This window comes from Danio rerio, chromosome 1, assembly GCF_052040795.2.
Source record: "Danio rerio strain M-AB ecotype USA chromosome 1, GRCz13ab, whole genome shotgun sequence".
Classification (NCBI taxonomy): Eukaryota; Metazoa; Chordata; class Actinopteri; order Cypriniformes; family Danionidae; genus Danio; species Danio rerio.
This window is the reverse complement of record NC_141021.1, coordinates 28,970,828-28,985,952: the sequence shown is the minus strand read 5'-3', so window position 1 is coordinate 28,985,952 and position 15,125 is coordinate 28,970,828. Positions and strand designations below refer to the sequence as shown.

At 43.0% G+C, this 15,125-nt stretch overlaps 1 protein-coding gene and 1 long non-coding RNA gene across 2 annotated transcripts in view; one reads left to right on the top strand and one right to left on the bottom strand.

The window, feature by feature from the left end:
- LOC147846851 (uncharacterized) overlaps window positions 1-15,125 on the top strand; it is a 707,546-nt gene that overhangs the window by 217,408 nt on the left and 475,013 nt on the right. The gene's annotated exons all lie outside the window — the stretch shown is intronic.
- Window positions 261-4,683, bottom strand: LOC141375520 (uncharacterized). Its single transcript, XR_015476622.1, has 2 exons — window positions 4,387-4,683; window positions 261-3,325 (listed from the first exon to the last, which is right to left on the bottom strand). It is a non-coding gene; the product is annotated as an uncharacterized LOC141375520 (long non-coding RNA).

Here is a 15,125-nt window from a genome sequence, read left to right as displayed (position 1 = left end):
AAGTAGAATTCATTAAAAGTTATTTAAACCTATAGGCCTAACATCAATGATTACGCTTAGGATGGCATGTTTTATTGTTACAGTAAAAAATATTATTTCATGTTAAAAATAAGTGTGTAAATCATGTTTAATCAATGCCATCTGTTCATGTAAAATGAACATAAATATTTCAAGCTGGTTAAACATCATTCAATGTTGTTAAGGTAATGTGATGTAATCATGTCAAACTACTGTTATGATTAAATCATGTTTAACCAAAGTTTTATTTTTTTAAATGTAGTGTATTTTATCATCAGACTGAAAACAAATAAATAAACTTAGCGTTTTGCTTACCTCCCAAGGTAAAATAACTGTCATTGACGATAGGTATATGAGAGGCGGTTTCTTTGAAGTTTTCCAACATGAAAATGCAAATAAAGCAAACAAACTCTTTATGTTTCTCATGTAATTAGGACTCACTGAAAAGAACAGACAGGGCTGGCCTCCACAGCCACACTTAATCATTCTAACTAGGGTGTCTGCTTCATCGGGAATGTCAGAATTAACAGAAAAACCATGAGAAAGGCTTTAATCTGCCTTAGCTAATTTTAAGCTAGGATTACCACTCAGGCAAAATAAAAAGTTTGATGTATTCAAATAATCACACAAAATGTTTTAGAGCTTGTTTTGAACTGGTTTTAAATAAAAGGACAAACAAAATATGTTTCTTTTTTTAACCAGCTAAAAAAACATTGAAATCAAGATCTCATTAACAAGGTTACCTGGCCAAGAGGCACACTACTATAGTCATTCATTAATTTTCTTTTTGGCTTAGTCCCTTTTTTAATCCGGGGTCCCACAGAGGAATGAACCGCCAGCTTATCCAGCACATGTTTTACACAGCAGATGCCCTTCCAACAGTTCTGGGGAAGGCACACTACTTATGAAAAAAAATAATAATAATATAAAAATACAGTTTGATTATTTAACTATAGCACATTACAATATATTAAAAACACATGCATTGAGAAATGGACTGTAATTGTTTGTTATAAAGGATATAGCTAAATGATTTAATCAGGATGAGCTGAAACATTTTTAGTTTAGACTGAAGAGTATTTTAACCCCCAGGGGTCTAAGGGTGTTTTGGGGCCTTGGAGAAGTTTTGGCATGCACTGACATTTGTGTTGTTTTTAGTATCTTAAAAACATAATAATGGCTAAAGTGTGATAATACTGTAAACAGCACAAGCTGGGGTATAATAATACCTAAGCAGCATGTTTGTATGTGTTTGTTTTTTTGATAAAGAAACGTTGATGCATGGTTAATGAAAAAACTAAAAATGTAAAGTCGCTGAAACAAGGCCAAGAAAGTCTTGTACACAAGACTTTTGAGAACTGGATCTTAAGCCTAGTGTTTTCATTCAAAATAATGTGAGAGTCATCTTGTTTAATTGCTCACAGAAAACAATATATTGAATTAAAATTTCACTTTTTGAGTGTAAATGGACTATGCAAGAAGGCGTGAACTATCAGTACTAATGCGGTGATTCACACCTGAGAAGACAAAGACCTGCATAATGAGCTACGTAATGAGCCATTGTTGCCCCCTTGAACAATGAATAGGACAGTCTTTTAATTTTCTGTAGATTTATTGGCCCCTGTCTTTTTTTCTCTGTTTTTCTGTGACGATTCGGGACTGAACAACAACGATTCATTTACGGTTTACTTACAGACTGAATCACTTATCTGACTCTTCTTCTCTTATGAACACACAATGTCTCTTTTCTCACAGCGCCCTCAACGGTGCATGCATGCATCCCTGTATGCTGCTCTCTCCAACTTATTCAGATTTATATATAAACCACAAATAAAATAAAGGCATTAAAAATAAAATAAAACATTTATTATCCTTTTGAGGCCATTACATCCTCCCCCACTAAAAAATAGATATTAATTATAAACATATTCTTCTGTCTTTGGGGTAATGTTAAACACATCTTCCCATAATAGTACAATGTACATGTTTTCTCACAGCTTCACAATTTAACCAATATCTATGTTCTATGATGACATTACTACAATCATCTAAAAACTTTTTAGATAGAATGTATTTTGATTTGTCTTGTCTTTAGGTTCGCTCGTGGGCCCCCCAGAACATCCTGTAATGACAAACGGACATGTCCATACACACATCAACAATGTATGACTACATTTTTTTTCTGCCACTTAAGTGCACTAATCTTTTCATATTTTCTGCAATTTTTCAAATATAAATACAGCTACTGAGCATTACTAACGTACTATTTTATGACTCTAGGATTAGCTTTCTCTTCTATCTTTATGAATGAACAACAACTTAACTGATTACCAAAAACAGAACTTTTTTAAAAGGTAACTAATTTTATCTGAGTTAAGGATACAGGTTCAGGTGATCGGTGCTCTGTTGAAGTGCACAACCAGCTTCTGCATCCAGGTTTGCACTAAGATTACTCAGCTTCGCTGGTCGGAGTGATGGTTCGCCCAAGGTGTCATATGTGTTAATGTTCCTTGGATACCTGGTTCTTGCAGAAGTTCTCTGCTGTTCCACAGCTGGTTCACCATCTTCCTGCTCATTACCTCCAACAGATTCCTCTTCTCATGCTCTCTCAAGATTTTCAGACTCTTCCACATCAGACTCATCAAGATGCCTCTCCAAAGCAGGTATATTTGTTGGTTCACTCATGTCTCTATTAGCGTCTACTTCCTTTACAGGACTTTGGTTTCTCTCTCATTCTAGGATGGAATTCTACTGCTTATGGATCGAGGTAAGTGCATGTTCTCTGATTTAGAGTCCATAAGTCATACTCCTCACCACTTGAGCTGCTGGTGTCCTCCTGGTTAGCATTTTGTTGTAGCTGTGCTTTCCGTTTTGACCTATTTCTCTGAGGTCCTTTTCTGTCCATCAGGTCGCTAGCTACTCTGTGTTTATTAATCAGGTAAGGGCAGGGGAGAAGAAGGTTCCTGTGCAACACTCTTTCCTTTCCAATTCTATCCAGATGCTCTACTACATACACAGGGCCATCCACTCCTTTCTTTTCCTTCACCACATACGCTTGCTTTTCCCAGTAAGCTCGCAGTTTTCCTGGGCCACCTCTTTTTGACAGGTTCCTGACTAGAACGTGATCACCAGGCTCCAACACAGAAACAGAACATAGAACACAGAAGCTTTTTTCATGTTCCTCATTGCAATTTCATATGCTTCATGCATATCATGCATGCATCTTTCAGCATAGTCAGCGTGAGTCTGAGCAGTCTTGCTTTGCTTTGTGGGGAAAATCAGATAAATTGGGAGAACTGGTTCTCGACTGAAAAGAAGAACAAATGGGGAAAATCCGGTTGACTCATGCACAGAACAATTGTAAGCATGGACAACTTTGTTGAGATGTTCTGCCCAATTCGACTTCTCTTTCTCAGCTAGTGTTCTTAACATCCCCAACAATGTCCTGTTGAACCCTTCTGCTGGGTTTGCTTGAGTTTGGTAGGGAGTTGTTCGTGAATGTCTGATCCCACAGTAACTCTGCAGTTTTTCAAACAAACTGTTCTCAAACTCCCTCCCCTGGTCATAGTGGATTTTTGCCGGAAAACCAAAACTTACTACAAAGTCATCAAAGATTTTGCGGGCTGTTGTTTACCGGATTTGTTTTTGGTGGCATATGCCTGGGCAAACTGAAAAGTGGTCTATGACACCAAGGATATTGTAACAGAAATTAGCTCATTTTATGAATATTAATAATCAACAATAACGGTTTATTCTTAATTATTAATATTCCGGCTTAAGCTTCAGTCAATTTGATCAAACAAACACATGACTGTATATAATCTTGCTCGCGCGACCAAGCGGATTCCCAGATTATGATTATTAATTATCAACAATAATGAATTATTATTAATCATTAATATTCCGGATCAATTTATTGTTAACTTGACCAAACAAACACAAGCAGAGCCGCCGCTCTTCCGAGCGGACACGGTAATGACCTATTCATTTAGAAAAAGGGAATTTAATTGCTACTTCTTGTGAAGTAGATTAATCATTCAAAAGTTTTAAACAACTTATAATAGCTAGGCAGGGGGAATCTGTATTTCAGTGACATTTTCTCGTGAGGCAAACAATACAATTCATTTGATTATAACGCACAAACATACATTAAACACAGAACAAAGGTAAACCACGTGGAGATATCGGGTCTATACGGGACTATAAAACATGTACAAACAGAAAGAGATAGCAAAGCGCGGAAATATAGATTTCAGGTAAAAGAGTGACAAAACTTTCAGTTCCACACCCACCATTAAGGACCACCAAGATTATAAAAAACACCTTTTTGATAAAAGGGGCACAGCTTAATCGCATAACTAAAAGTACCTGGACTTAATGTCTGGGATCTCTCTCTTTATGCTTCCGTCTTGATGAAATTCCTTTGATATCCTTCCTGATGCCTTGAGTTTGTGATCCAGTTCAGAGGAACGCGATCACAAACTTTAAACTGAGTTTACTTTGCCGGAAAATAAAGAAAGCGTGTCGGGAAAAAGTCCATGCGGCTTAGAAGAGCCGCGTGGCCCGAAGGACCACGTTTGATGGGTTCTTTGTTCGGACATTCTCTGGGGGATGTTTGGGGAGAAGTCTGGTTATACCTGCGGGTCACATGACATCCCGTTCAGCATTCTGACCAATGATTTCAGTACAAAAGTTTGCGCGCGAACCTTCCTTTGTCTCGAGGCTGCTCGTATGCAAATTTGAGTGTCCCCCCAAAGCATGCGGACAGGCATTAAATGCAGGGGATTAAAGAATAAAGCAATGCGAGTTATGGTCTTGCTCTATGCATCATGTGTTGTAAAATGTCAGCAGAAACCCATCGGTACCAAACATGGGGGGTTTAAAAGTACATCAACATGATTTTTCACATCCTCATATTATTTATGCTTTAAAAAGGCCTAAAAGGAACAGGCATACAGGTTATAAGAAAGGTTACAAAGGTAAGAAAGGTCAGAAATGAGATACAAAGTTTACAAAACAAACACCTTAGTTTTGTGCTGGTTCAGGATTTGATGAGTTCATTTTCTTTCTGTCGGGACAGCCTTGTGTGTGTGTGTGTGTGTGTATTTGGGCAGGAATGTCTTTGAAGTTCCCTGCTTATCTCTCCAGCCCCCCTGGTCAACTTAAGCGGTCACGAAAATCCAGACTTCTTGGAGCCAGGAGTCGTAAAACCCATGCGAAATACTCAAATAAAATAGTAAATATCAAATACTAAAATCAATAAGTAATTTTATCTTTGGACTGTACGCTACAAATATCCCCCCTTTCGCAACGAAGGAAGTTCGAAGAAAACCTCGTTGGTTGAGATCTAACTTGACGTAGAGGATGGGTTGGAGGTGAGTTTCCTACCACCTCCGTTGCTGAGTCGACGAGTCGTGGCTTAGACTCAAGCAGTGTTGACCTGGTTTCTTCATGCTCTTTCCCCCCTTCCTGGTTTCACGCAGGAAAGCTTTGAGGGGGAGGTCAGGGGTGCACTTGTCCACTGGTGCTTGCATCTTATTGAATGGCGAAGCCCTTGTTAATATGTGCTTCCCGGCTGTCGGGAGGCACGGAGTGGTAGTTGTCCCACAGTTTTCCAGAGATGAGTGATAGAGGAGTATAGTTGTGAGGTTGCAGTGGTCTTCTGGTGAGACTGAGGTACAGGTACAGAAAAGGAAGAGAGAGAGGGAACAGGGGAGAGAGTAGGTGGTGTCTGTGATGACTGTGCTTGGCTGGGCATTCCACTGTGACACCGGTTGCAGGGTCTCTACCCCCTTTCCTGGCTTGTGGCCAAGTGTTTGTTACTCTGGTTGTGATACGTAGGTTTGAGGGATGGCTGCTATGCAGCTGAGCGTATACAACCAGGAGTCTTTGCTCTTCCTGTGTGATGTTGGTAGTGCAGGGGGGGTGCCTCTGTCCAAGTTGTTTACATCATCAGAAGATATGCCAGGGTCTGGGCTGTGTCGTCGGTGCTGAGAGACACTCTACCCATTTGGTGTACTGGTATATGAGTTCAAGGGGAAGAGAAAGCGAAGGAGAGTAAAACACACACTAAAAATAAAAATTGTTGCTCCTTGTGTGTCGTCGGTGCTGAGAGACACTCTACCCATTTGGTGTACTGGCATATGAGTTCAAGGGGAAGAGAAAGCGAAGGAGAGTAAAACACACACTAAAAATAAAAATTGTTGCTCCTTGTGAGCCCATGGAAGTGTCCCGCCCGATCCATCTGGGTGTCTGATCATGAGAGGATGGTTTCTCTGTGTTACTGGTAAGACAGACGTGAGTGGGGCGAGCTGGAATGGAACAGTATAGTCTGTGTTTTTTAAGCTCCCCTCTGGTGTCGTTGCATGTAGGGTGAGGCCACTAATTGGCCCAAGAGTTCAAAGTCATGGAACTCGTAGCTGACCAATCGTCCCAGTAGGTAGTCTTTGGGGATTTTTATGTCAGTTGCCATGCAGCTATTACACAAGACATATACTGTTCATGAGGACAGTTCAATTTAGGGTATGGCTTCCAGGTTGAGGCCCAGTTTTATGCCTTCTGTTGTTGGTTGGAAGAAAAACCCTATGTGTGGTTTAGAGTTCGGCCTTTCGTATGGAGAGCCATATAGAGCACCTGTTTGTATAGGCTGGTACCACAGAGTCTTGTTCGATGATGACAGAGCAGGCCTCTGGCATGGTCTGGCCTGAGTGGGGCTTCTTGAGGGTGACAGCCATCGTTGTTGGCTGTGAGAAGTGTGGGTGCCTATAACCGGTCGTTAAAGGTGTCTATATATATGCCTGAAGATGTATCAGCCTATTAGCTCTGATGTGAACATCATGCGGCGGGGCCGTGAGAGTTAGGATGGGATGGGTCTACCATCCGCCGTTCCAATTCAAGTTCAATGTGCAAATGCTGTTGGCAGTTGTCATGTGTGAGAGTTCAGCATTTGGACAGTAGTGTGTATGCTTGTTAGTTGAACACAGGTCTGGGGGTGTGTTCAGGCGGAGTGTCGCAACGTGCAAGGCTGATAGCTGCTGGGTTGTCTGCTCACAGTGCAAGTTCAGAGTCATTCACAGTCTGGTTATTTAACATTAAGCCCTTTGAGGCCTGGGGCAGCAAGCGTTGGGATTGCTAGCTGGTTTGAATGCTGCAGAGTAGCGACCTTGACCCCGTCTATGTTGTTGAGTTTGGGTTCTCTCGGGTTCCAGCAGTTTCCCGTGACCTTGGTGACCTGACAGTCTGTTGGGGTTGACCTGATGGCTGTGAGAGAGTTCTCGCACTTGGGCCCAGATTTTAAAGGGGTTCAAAGTTTGAAAGAGGTTCAAACATATCCAGCGGATCTTTACCATTCAGCAGCAGGTATGTGCCCATTGGCGAAAGGTACACAGGGTGCACTGCAGTCATGGGGACAGTCGTTACTTGAATGGGAACGATGTATGCGAGTTGAACCTCAGTTTGGCTGTATGATCTACGCCATCAGCCTGCCTTGGCATTTAAGTGTTCGTTTTAGTCTCTGAGCTCTTGCTTTGAGTTACTCAAAAAGGAAAGATGACATTAGTGTGAGGTCTGCTCCCATGCTGACGCGCGTTTTTTATCTTTCTTTCATCTCCAGGGTTACAGCCAAGTAGTGCGTCATTGCCACGCCATTTCGGTCAGGTTCCCTAAGAGTTGGAGTGTAGGGGCCTGAGCAGTTGTTTGTACGCAGGTGTGGCTGGTTGGTGGGCGGTGGCTCAGGAGGTAAACAGACAACCAGACCAGTGTTTTCTGGTACCTGAGGTTGCAAGCATGGTGGCACTGGCTGCTTCTTGGGGGAAGCGTGATGCTGCAGTTAGATACACAGTCTTTAGCTTGTGTTGGACTCGCAGTACTCTGCGGGGATGAAGCAGAAAACAGGTGTTCAGGGGGGTAAATGGTTTTGGACCCCCCCCTCTAGTCATAAGGAGTCTGGCTTGACTTCTTGTAGGGCCCCTTCAAGCTTTTTAGCAGTTCTGCTGCTCATGACGCCACTGTGCTGTCGTTTGCTGTCAGGTTTTCACATTTTGCTTCCTCTGGCATGTAACTAGCTGGATGCTGGTTGCTTGAGCTCCTAGCTACTGCAGGTTGGTCGTTCCTTGGTTGCTGTTAGGCTCCTTTTGGGCTGCTTGTGGAGAGTGGCTTGTCCCAGTGTGTCTCTGAGCATCCTGAGCCAAATCTTGCGGCTGGGCAACAGTAGCGTGCCTTTTAAAGTCAGCTCGGGATGAGATTCTGAGACAGGGTAGCTTGTAGGTGTTTGACAGTCTTTCAAATCAGTCTTTGTTTTAAACAGATTTTATGAGCTAAACTCTGCCTCTGTTGGGTGGTCAGGGCGTGGGGGCAGGGCATTGCCCGAGTGCGGACTAGCAGGCTTTTGAGAGAGAGATGATCTGGAAGGTGAACTCCTCCTCCGTCCGTGGCTCATTTCCTGTCTTGAAGTAGGGTTGGTGTAGTCGACTGCGGTATGCTTGTGAGGTCTCGTGGCTGTTCTGAGACCCATGGCGACCATCAGTCCTTACTTTGACACAGGTTCAGGTAAAACACTCTAGTAAGAGCTTTGCATCGGCTTGTAATCTGCTTTGATGGCACGGGTCTGTTGATTCAGGAAACTTCTTGCCTCACGGCTCGAAGTAATTCTTGGCAGATATAATTTGTCACAGAGATTGGCACTTGGCCTCGTCTGTGTTAAAGTCAATGTCTTAGAATTAGGAGTGCGTCTCTTTGCCTCCAGCAGGGTTTGGGGTGAAAGATGGCATTTCCCTGGCCAGCTGGTTCGAGTCTTTGGTTGACAGATGATGTCTGTCGTGGGGGACCCCTTTGGAGGGAGTCCTGGCCTGTGTTGCTGACGGGCGTTGCTGGAATGCTGGCTGGCGGGGCAGTATGAGTTGGATTCACCCCCCTCTGCTGGTCTATCCAGTCTTGGCTTTTGGGGCTGACTGCGGCACTTCCCCTTTTGGGTAGTCACATGGGTTGTAGGAATGTGACAGTTCTGGGTGAACTCGATCAAGTTCATGCTTAAAGTCTCTTGGTTGTGTTCCGTGTTGGAATTTTGCTCGGGCCCTCAGCCGTTGACTTTAGAGTCTTTGACCCGAGCTTCACTGTCTGTAGTTCTGCTCTTTACAATAGTGTTTCAGCTTGTAGCTTTACACTCAGTTCATCTTTGGCTTTCTCCTCTCGTCGTTCCTTGTGTGCGTTGTCCGCTTGTAGCTCCATCGGGGCGCACTGTAGTCCGTCCATTTGCTCCAGAAGTTCGGCGTCCTTTTCCCTCGTCGTCTTGCAGGCATCCTGGGCTCGATGCTCCAGCTCGTTGAGACCCTTTCCTATGGATCTGGCCTGTGCAAGGGTGAGGTGTGTCAGGACCCTGCAGAGTTGAGTCTGGGCTTGGCTGTCATGGCTCCGGGCTAGGTCGTTCGCCCTCAGCGGATGAACGCAGACGTCCAGCTGTTCTGTTTTTTATTAACCATATATTAGAGGAATTATTATTTCCATATATTATAACATATATTGTATAAATATTATTGTCACTATAAGCCTACATCATGCTGACGATCAAAAATACAATGTCATGATATCTCATGCGATTGTCTTCTGACCGAGTGCATCTTAAAATACATGACTGACACTCTTCATAGAAATTGAGAAGCAGACACTCTTTATAATTTGTAAAATAAACACTTCCAGGTTCAGGAAACAGCAGGAGGAAGTTGCCGCGGCCGTGGTGCAGATTAAAAGTTAAAAAAGTATGATTATATGGACAGATAGGTAACTAGAAAGAATAGACAGGAATATATTGATCTGTGCCCCGCTCCAGAGTGTAGACGTGAAAGTCTGCTCTCCCGCGGGGCGGACACACACGTGAAAAACAGGCGTGACCCTCGGCTATTTTGACAAATACACACCTAGGTTACACAGAGCCCAACATGGAAGGTTGTGATTGGGTCAGCCCAATATCAATAAAGAAAAGAACCAATGGGCTGCAGATTATGTCACACAGCCGGTCTGTCTGGAAAAGAAACAGTACTTTCAGAGCGTGACAGCTCACACAGCACCGTCAATCACTGAGGCAAAAAAACATGACAGTCTGCTGAGTGTTTTATGGGCCGATCAGATCATAAGAAGATGATCAGCCCGGCCCAAAAAGTAAGTCGAAACAGCGGGAAACTGCCCGGCGTCTGCCCCTGGCCACAATAGGAAAAAATAATAATAAAAAAATGCGTTAATTGCGTTCGTATTTCAAATTAATCGCATGCGTTAATGCATTAATTTTGACAGCGCTAGTTTTAATCAACTTATAACAGCTAGGCAGGGGAATCTGTGTTTCAGTGACATTTTCTTGTGAGGCAAACCATACAATTCATTTGATTATAATGGGACAAACATAGAACAAAGGTAAACCACGTGGAGATCGGCTATACGGGTCTAGAGAACATGTAACAACAAAGAGAAATAGTAAAGCGAGGAAATAGAGATTTCAGATAAAGAGTGACAAAACTTTCAGTTCCACATGCACCATTAAGGATCACCAAGATTATAAAAATAAAACACCTTTTTTTATAAAAGGGGCACAGCTTAATCGCATAACTAAAAATACCTGGTCTTTAATGTGAAAAGGGCCACCTTTGACGAGAGTTCTTTGTCCGAACTTCTCTCTAGATGTTGGGGGCGCAGACTGGTTATACCTGCGGGTCACTTGAAAACCCGTTCAGCATTCTTGACCAATGATTTCAGGGCTAAGTTTGAGCGCGAAACCTTCCTTTGTCTCGGCTGCTCGTATGCAAATTTGAGTGTCCGCCCAAAGCATGCGGAGAGGCATTTAATGCAGGGAATTAAAGAATGTAAGCAGTGGTGATTATGATCATACTCTACACATCATGTGTTGTAAAATGTCAGCAGAATCTCATCGGTACCAGACATGGACAGGTACATCAACAATGAAAGCACATCAAAAATACATCAACATAATTCCCACACTTACAATATTTATGCTCTAAAAAGGCCTAAAGCGGGGGTGTCAAACTCAATTCCTGGAGGGGTTGTACAAGTAGGAATGGTCAGAAATGAGATACAAGTTTGCAAACATAACATTTTAGTTCTGTGCTGGTCCCTGGTTTCTCAGTCAATTTCTCTTTGGACTAGTGTCCTTGTGGGTGTGGGGATGTGTGTGTGTGTGTGTAAGAAAGGAATGTCTTTGAAGCTCCCGGCCTATCTCTCCAGTCTCTCTGGATAACGTAAGCTGTCGCGGATATCCAGACTTCTTGGAGCCAGGAGTCGTAAAACACACGCAAGATACTCCGTGATAAAATCAACAAGTAATTTTATCTGTGGACTGTACACTACATTGGTCTGAGCTTGATACCACATTGTTTCTGTCTTTCCAGAACTCCCCTCAAGTTTTCCAAATGTTGGTCAAAGTCCTTGCTGAAAACGAGCACATCATCAAGGTAAGGAATGCAGATATCATCTCTCAACTCTCATAAACATCCTTCCCTGTACCTCTGGAAGGCTGCCGGTGCATTGCTGAGCCCGAAGGGTATCCGCACCCACTCGTACAACCCCCAGGGGGTGATGAAGGCTGTGTATGCTCTGCTGTCTTCACTCATGAAGCCTTGATGGTAGGCTTTTCCCTGGTCCAGTACAGTGAACCAGGAGTTCCCCCCTAGGTTTTCTAGAATCTCTTGTATTCGTGGAATAGGGTGTCGGTCAGGGTGTGTCTTCTCATTCAACAGCCTGTAGTCCACACATAACACACACACGTAAGCTACCGTCCTTCTTGCGTACGCACACCACTGGCGAGGAATAGGAAGATGTGGATTTTTGTATCCAACCCTGACTAAGCAAAGTCGGTATGCGAGTCTTTACCTCATGATACAGAGGTCGTGGGATAGCGTTGTATGTTTTCCGGACTGGGATATCATCTTTCAAATGAATGTCCATCTTTAGGTCTTATATACATTGTATGTATACATTCAGTGTCCCAGTCATCTTTGGCAAACATCCCAGAATTTTCTCTTAGCAGCTGTTTGACACGTTCTTGTTGGTCTCCTGATAAGAGGCTGAGATCTACAGGAGGGTCCCACTCCTCACTTTCCGGAAATACATCTCTCAGTTAGTGTCTGTGGCGATAGGGATTCAGCCGAGGGCAGTGATTTTACTTCCATATGGTGTATAGCATCCAGTGCATGGAGCCACCCCAAGACTGTCCGTCCAGGGAGAATCACCTCCTCATCTGTGGTGTTTTCAACTATCACTGTGAGACTGTCACCATCCTCCAGAAGCCCCTGAATGACCTGTTTGTTGATCCTTATCCCTGTGGGCCAGGGCATTTCTGGATTGGGTTCTAACATTACTTGTGCCCCTAAGTCACCTGTCTTGTTCCCTCTTCTACAATTGACATTCACCCTCTCATGTCTAGGAAGGACCATGGGTTTTCGTCCCAGTCTTACTAGATGACGGGGATGATGGGGTTAAGCTCTAGAGATGAGCTCAATGTGCTGACAAGAAAACTAGAAGGAACCTGCTGGGTAGTGTTGGTTTGGACCACTTCTTCAATTTCGTTAAAACCAAGTATTGGTTTCTCCATTTTACTAGATGTAATGAGAACTGGCACAAGCAAACATTGTTTTTTATCTCCAGCCTCACTGTCTGCAGACATACAAAACTCTACCTCCATCCAGCCCTCATATGGAATGTTTTTTCCCGTTGGCTGCTGTCAGACTAAATTCACCTTCTTAAAGCAGCTCTTCAACTGGTCTCACCACTGCATCAGGTAAGTGTCTCTCCTTCCACTCTGAGCTCACTATTGACACTTGTGACCCCGTATCCCAGAGCACTAGACTGGCTGCTTTCTCTTGTTTGGCTGACCATGGCCCTCCAGGTGAGTGAGTTCCGGACAAACCTGCCATTATGTCTGAGATGACCTCAATCTTACTAGATGTTGCATTGTTTATTGTGCGTCTTCTACAACCTGCTGCCCAGTGCTCACTACTGCCACACTTATAACAATGTTCACACCTCCCTTCAGGGTTGGTTTACTCACATTGGGTACATTGTTTTCTGATTGCTTGTGCAGGTGAAGATTGTCTGCGGTTAAATCTCTGATTGTCACCTCTGACCATTTGCGGTTGTGATATCTGTGCAAGACTGGCTACTTGAGTAGTTAAGTTCTGGATTGCTTTACAGATCACTTTGTCCCTCGCATCTAATTTTTCCATCAGGATGTTGGGTTTTGGGGTCTTTTCTTTCTTTAAGTTTATACTTTTATCCTGATCAACATGTTTCTGTTCCCCCTCACAGACGATGGCAACTTTAACAGTCTTGGGCCGTGTGTTTGAAAATTTAGAGTTTCTTTCAAGCTCCAGACTGTACGACATATTCATTCACTACAGCTGCAATTCATCTTCCACCAGTAGGTTTTGAAGGTAGGGTTTTAAGTCTGCACATATGCTGCCATAATGAAGGCCTGTTAGGACTGTCTGCAAGAACTGATTTTGGATTAGTTCATGGTTGTCAGTTTTTACATTTTCAGATGCAGCCAGAATCCTCTGTCTGAGATCCATTACACGAACAAGAAACTGAATTGGTGTTTCTTTGGTGTCTTGCACTGCACATGTAAGGTAATGCTACAGCTCTGTCGCATCCTTTTCTATGAAGTGTGCTCTAAGAATTTGTTTTAACACAGGCAGTGTTAGATCAGTTCTACTCTCCTTAGAGTAACTTCGCAAACTGACCCCTGGAATAATGGCTTGAATGACTCCCAGCTGGCAAAATTTAATTTGTACCTTTGGCCAGGCTCACCAATTTGTCCGGTAATTTTTAGTTCTTTTTAAAACACTGGATGTAAAATTTGAATATTTTCTCCTGATATGGGGCGATTTTGGATTTTTCTGTTTGTTTTAACATGCTCTGATTCTGTTGCAGTAATTCTCACTTGTTTTTCTGTTGCATTTCCACTTTCAACCTCAGGGTGGGGCTCTAGGACAACTTTTCGGCGTAACGTGGCCTCGTCACTTGTTTTACGTTCAGTGTTGGATGTTTCCTCCACACCATCATTTTTCAAGCACTAAATTTTCTCTTTTGTGTCTAACAGTATAGACAATGCCTCATCTTCAAGCAAAACTATCTCATCTCCTTCCAAATACTGTACAATACGTCTCCTTAATGTGCAGGGCGTGTGTCTCTCTTCCTCCCCCTCACCAAGCTTTAGCATTTCACACTGTCTTCTCAGTTGTGAGGCAGATAACTCAAATAATTTACTTTCAATTTCATCCAGTGTAGCTTCCCAAACAGGCAACATTATGACTAGACTCTGGGAAGTCTCATATAACTCACTTAACTCATTTTACTTCGGCTGTTTTGCCGTTTTCTTTCGACGGCTCGCGGCTCTTCTTGCTGCACCCGCGGCTCGCGACTCACAGCTCTCTCTAGTGCAGCAGTCAGAGCTCCGTCCCTCGCGGCGATTTCTCTCCTTAAAATTCATCACAAACCGAGCAGAAACACCAGTTTTATGTTGCCCCCTTGAACAATGAACAGGACAGTCTTTTGATTTTCTGTAGATTTATTTGCCCCTGTCTTTTTTTCTCTGTTTTTCTGTGACGATTCGGGACTGAACAACAACGATTCATTTACGGTTTACTTAAAGACTGAATCACTTATCTGACTCTTCTTCTCTTATGAACACACAATGTCTCTTTTCTCACAGCGCCCTCAATGGTGCATGCATGCATCCCTGTACGCTGCTCTCTCCAACTTATTCAGATTTATATATAAACCACAAATAAAATAAAGGCATTGAAAACAAAAAACTAAAACATTTATAATCCTTTTGAGGCCATTACACCGTCAGACAGGTAAATACACTTTACATATAACTTAATGCATGCACTTGAATTTACACATGAAACAGTGTGTACAGAAAACACATTCAGGGCAAAATCAACAAGGTTTGGTTTATAAAAGCCCAGTGTGAGCATCACATGGTCTTAGCTGTACAGGTAGGAATCTCAGAGTCTGTGGAGCCATGTCAGCATCAGTCCCTCTTTTCTGCTGTTGATTTCACATCTGGAAAAAAATAAGCAAGCTCATTACATAACATACAT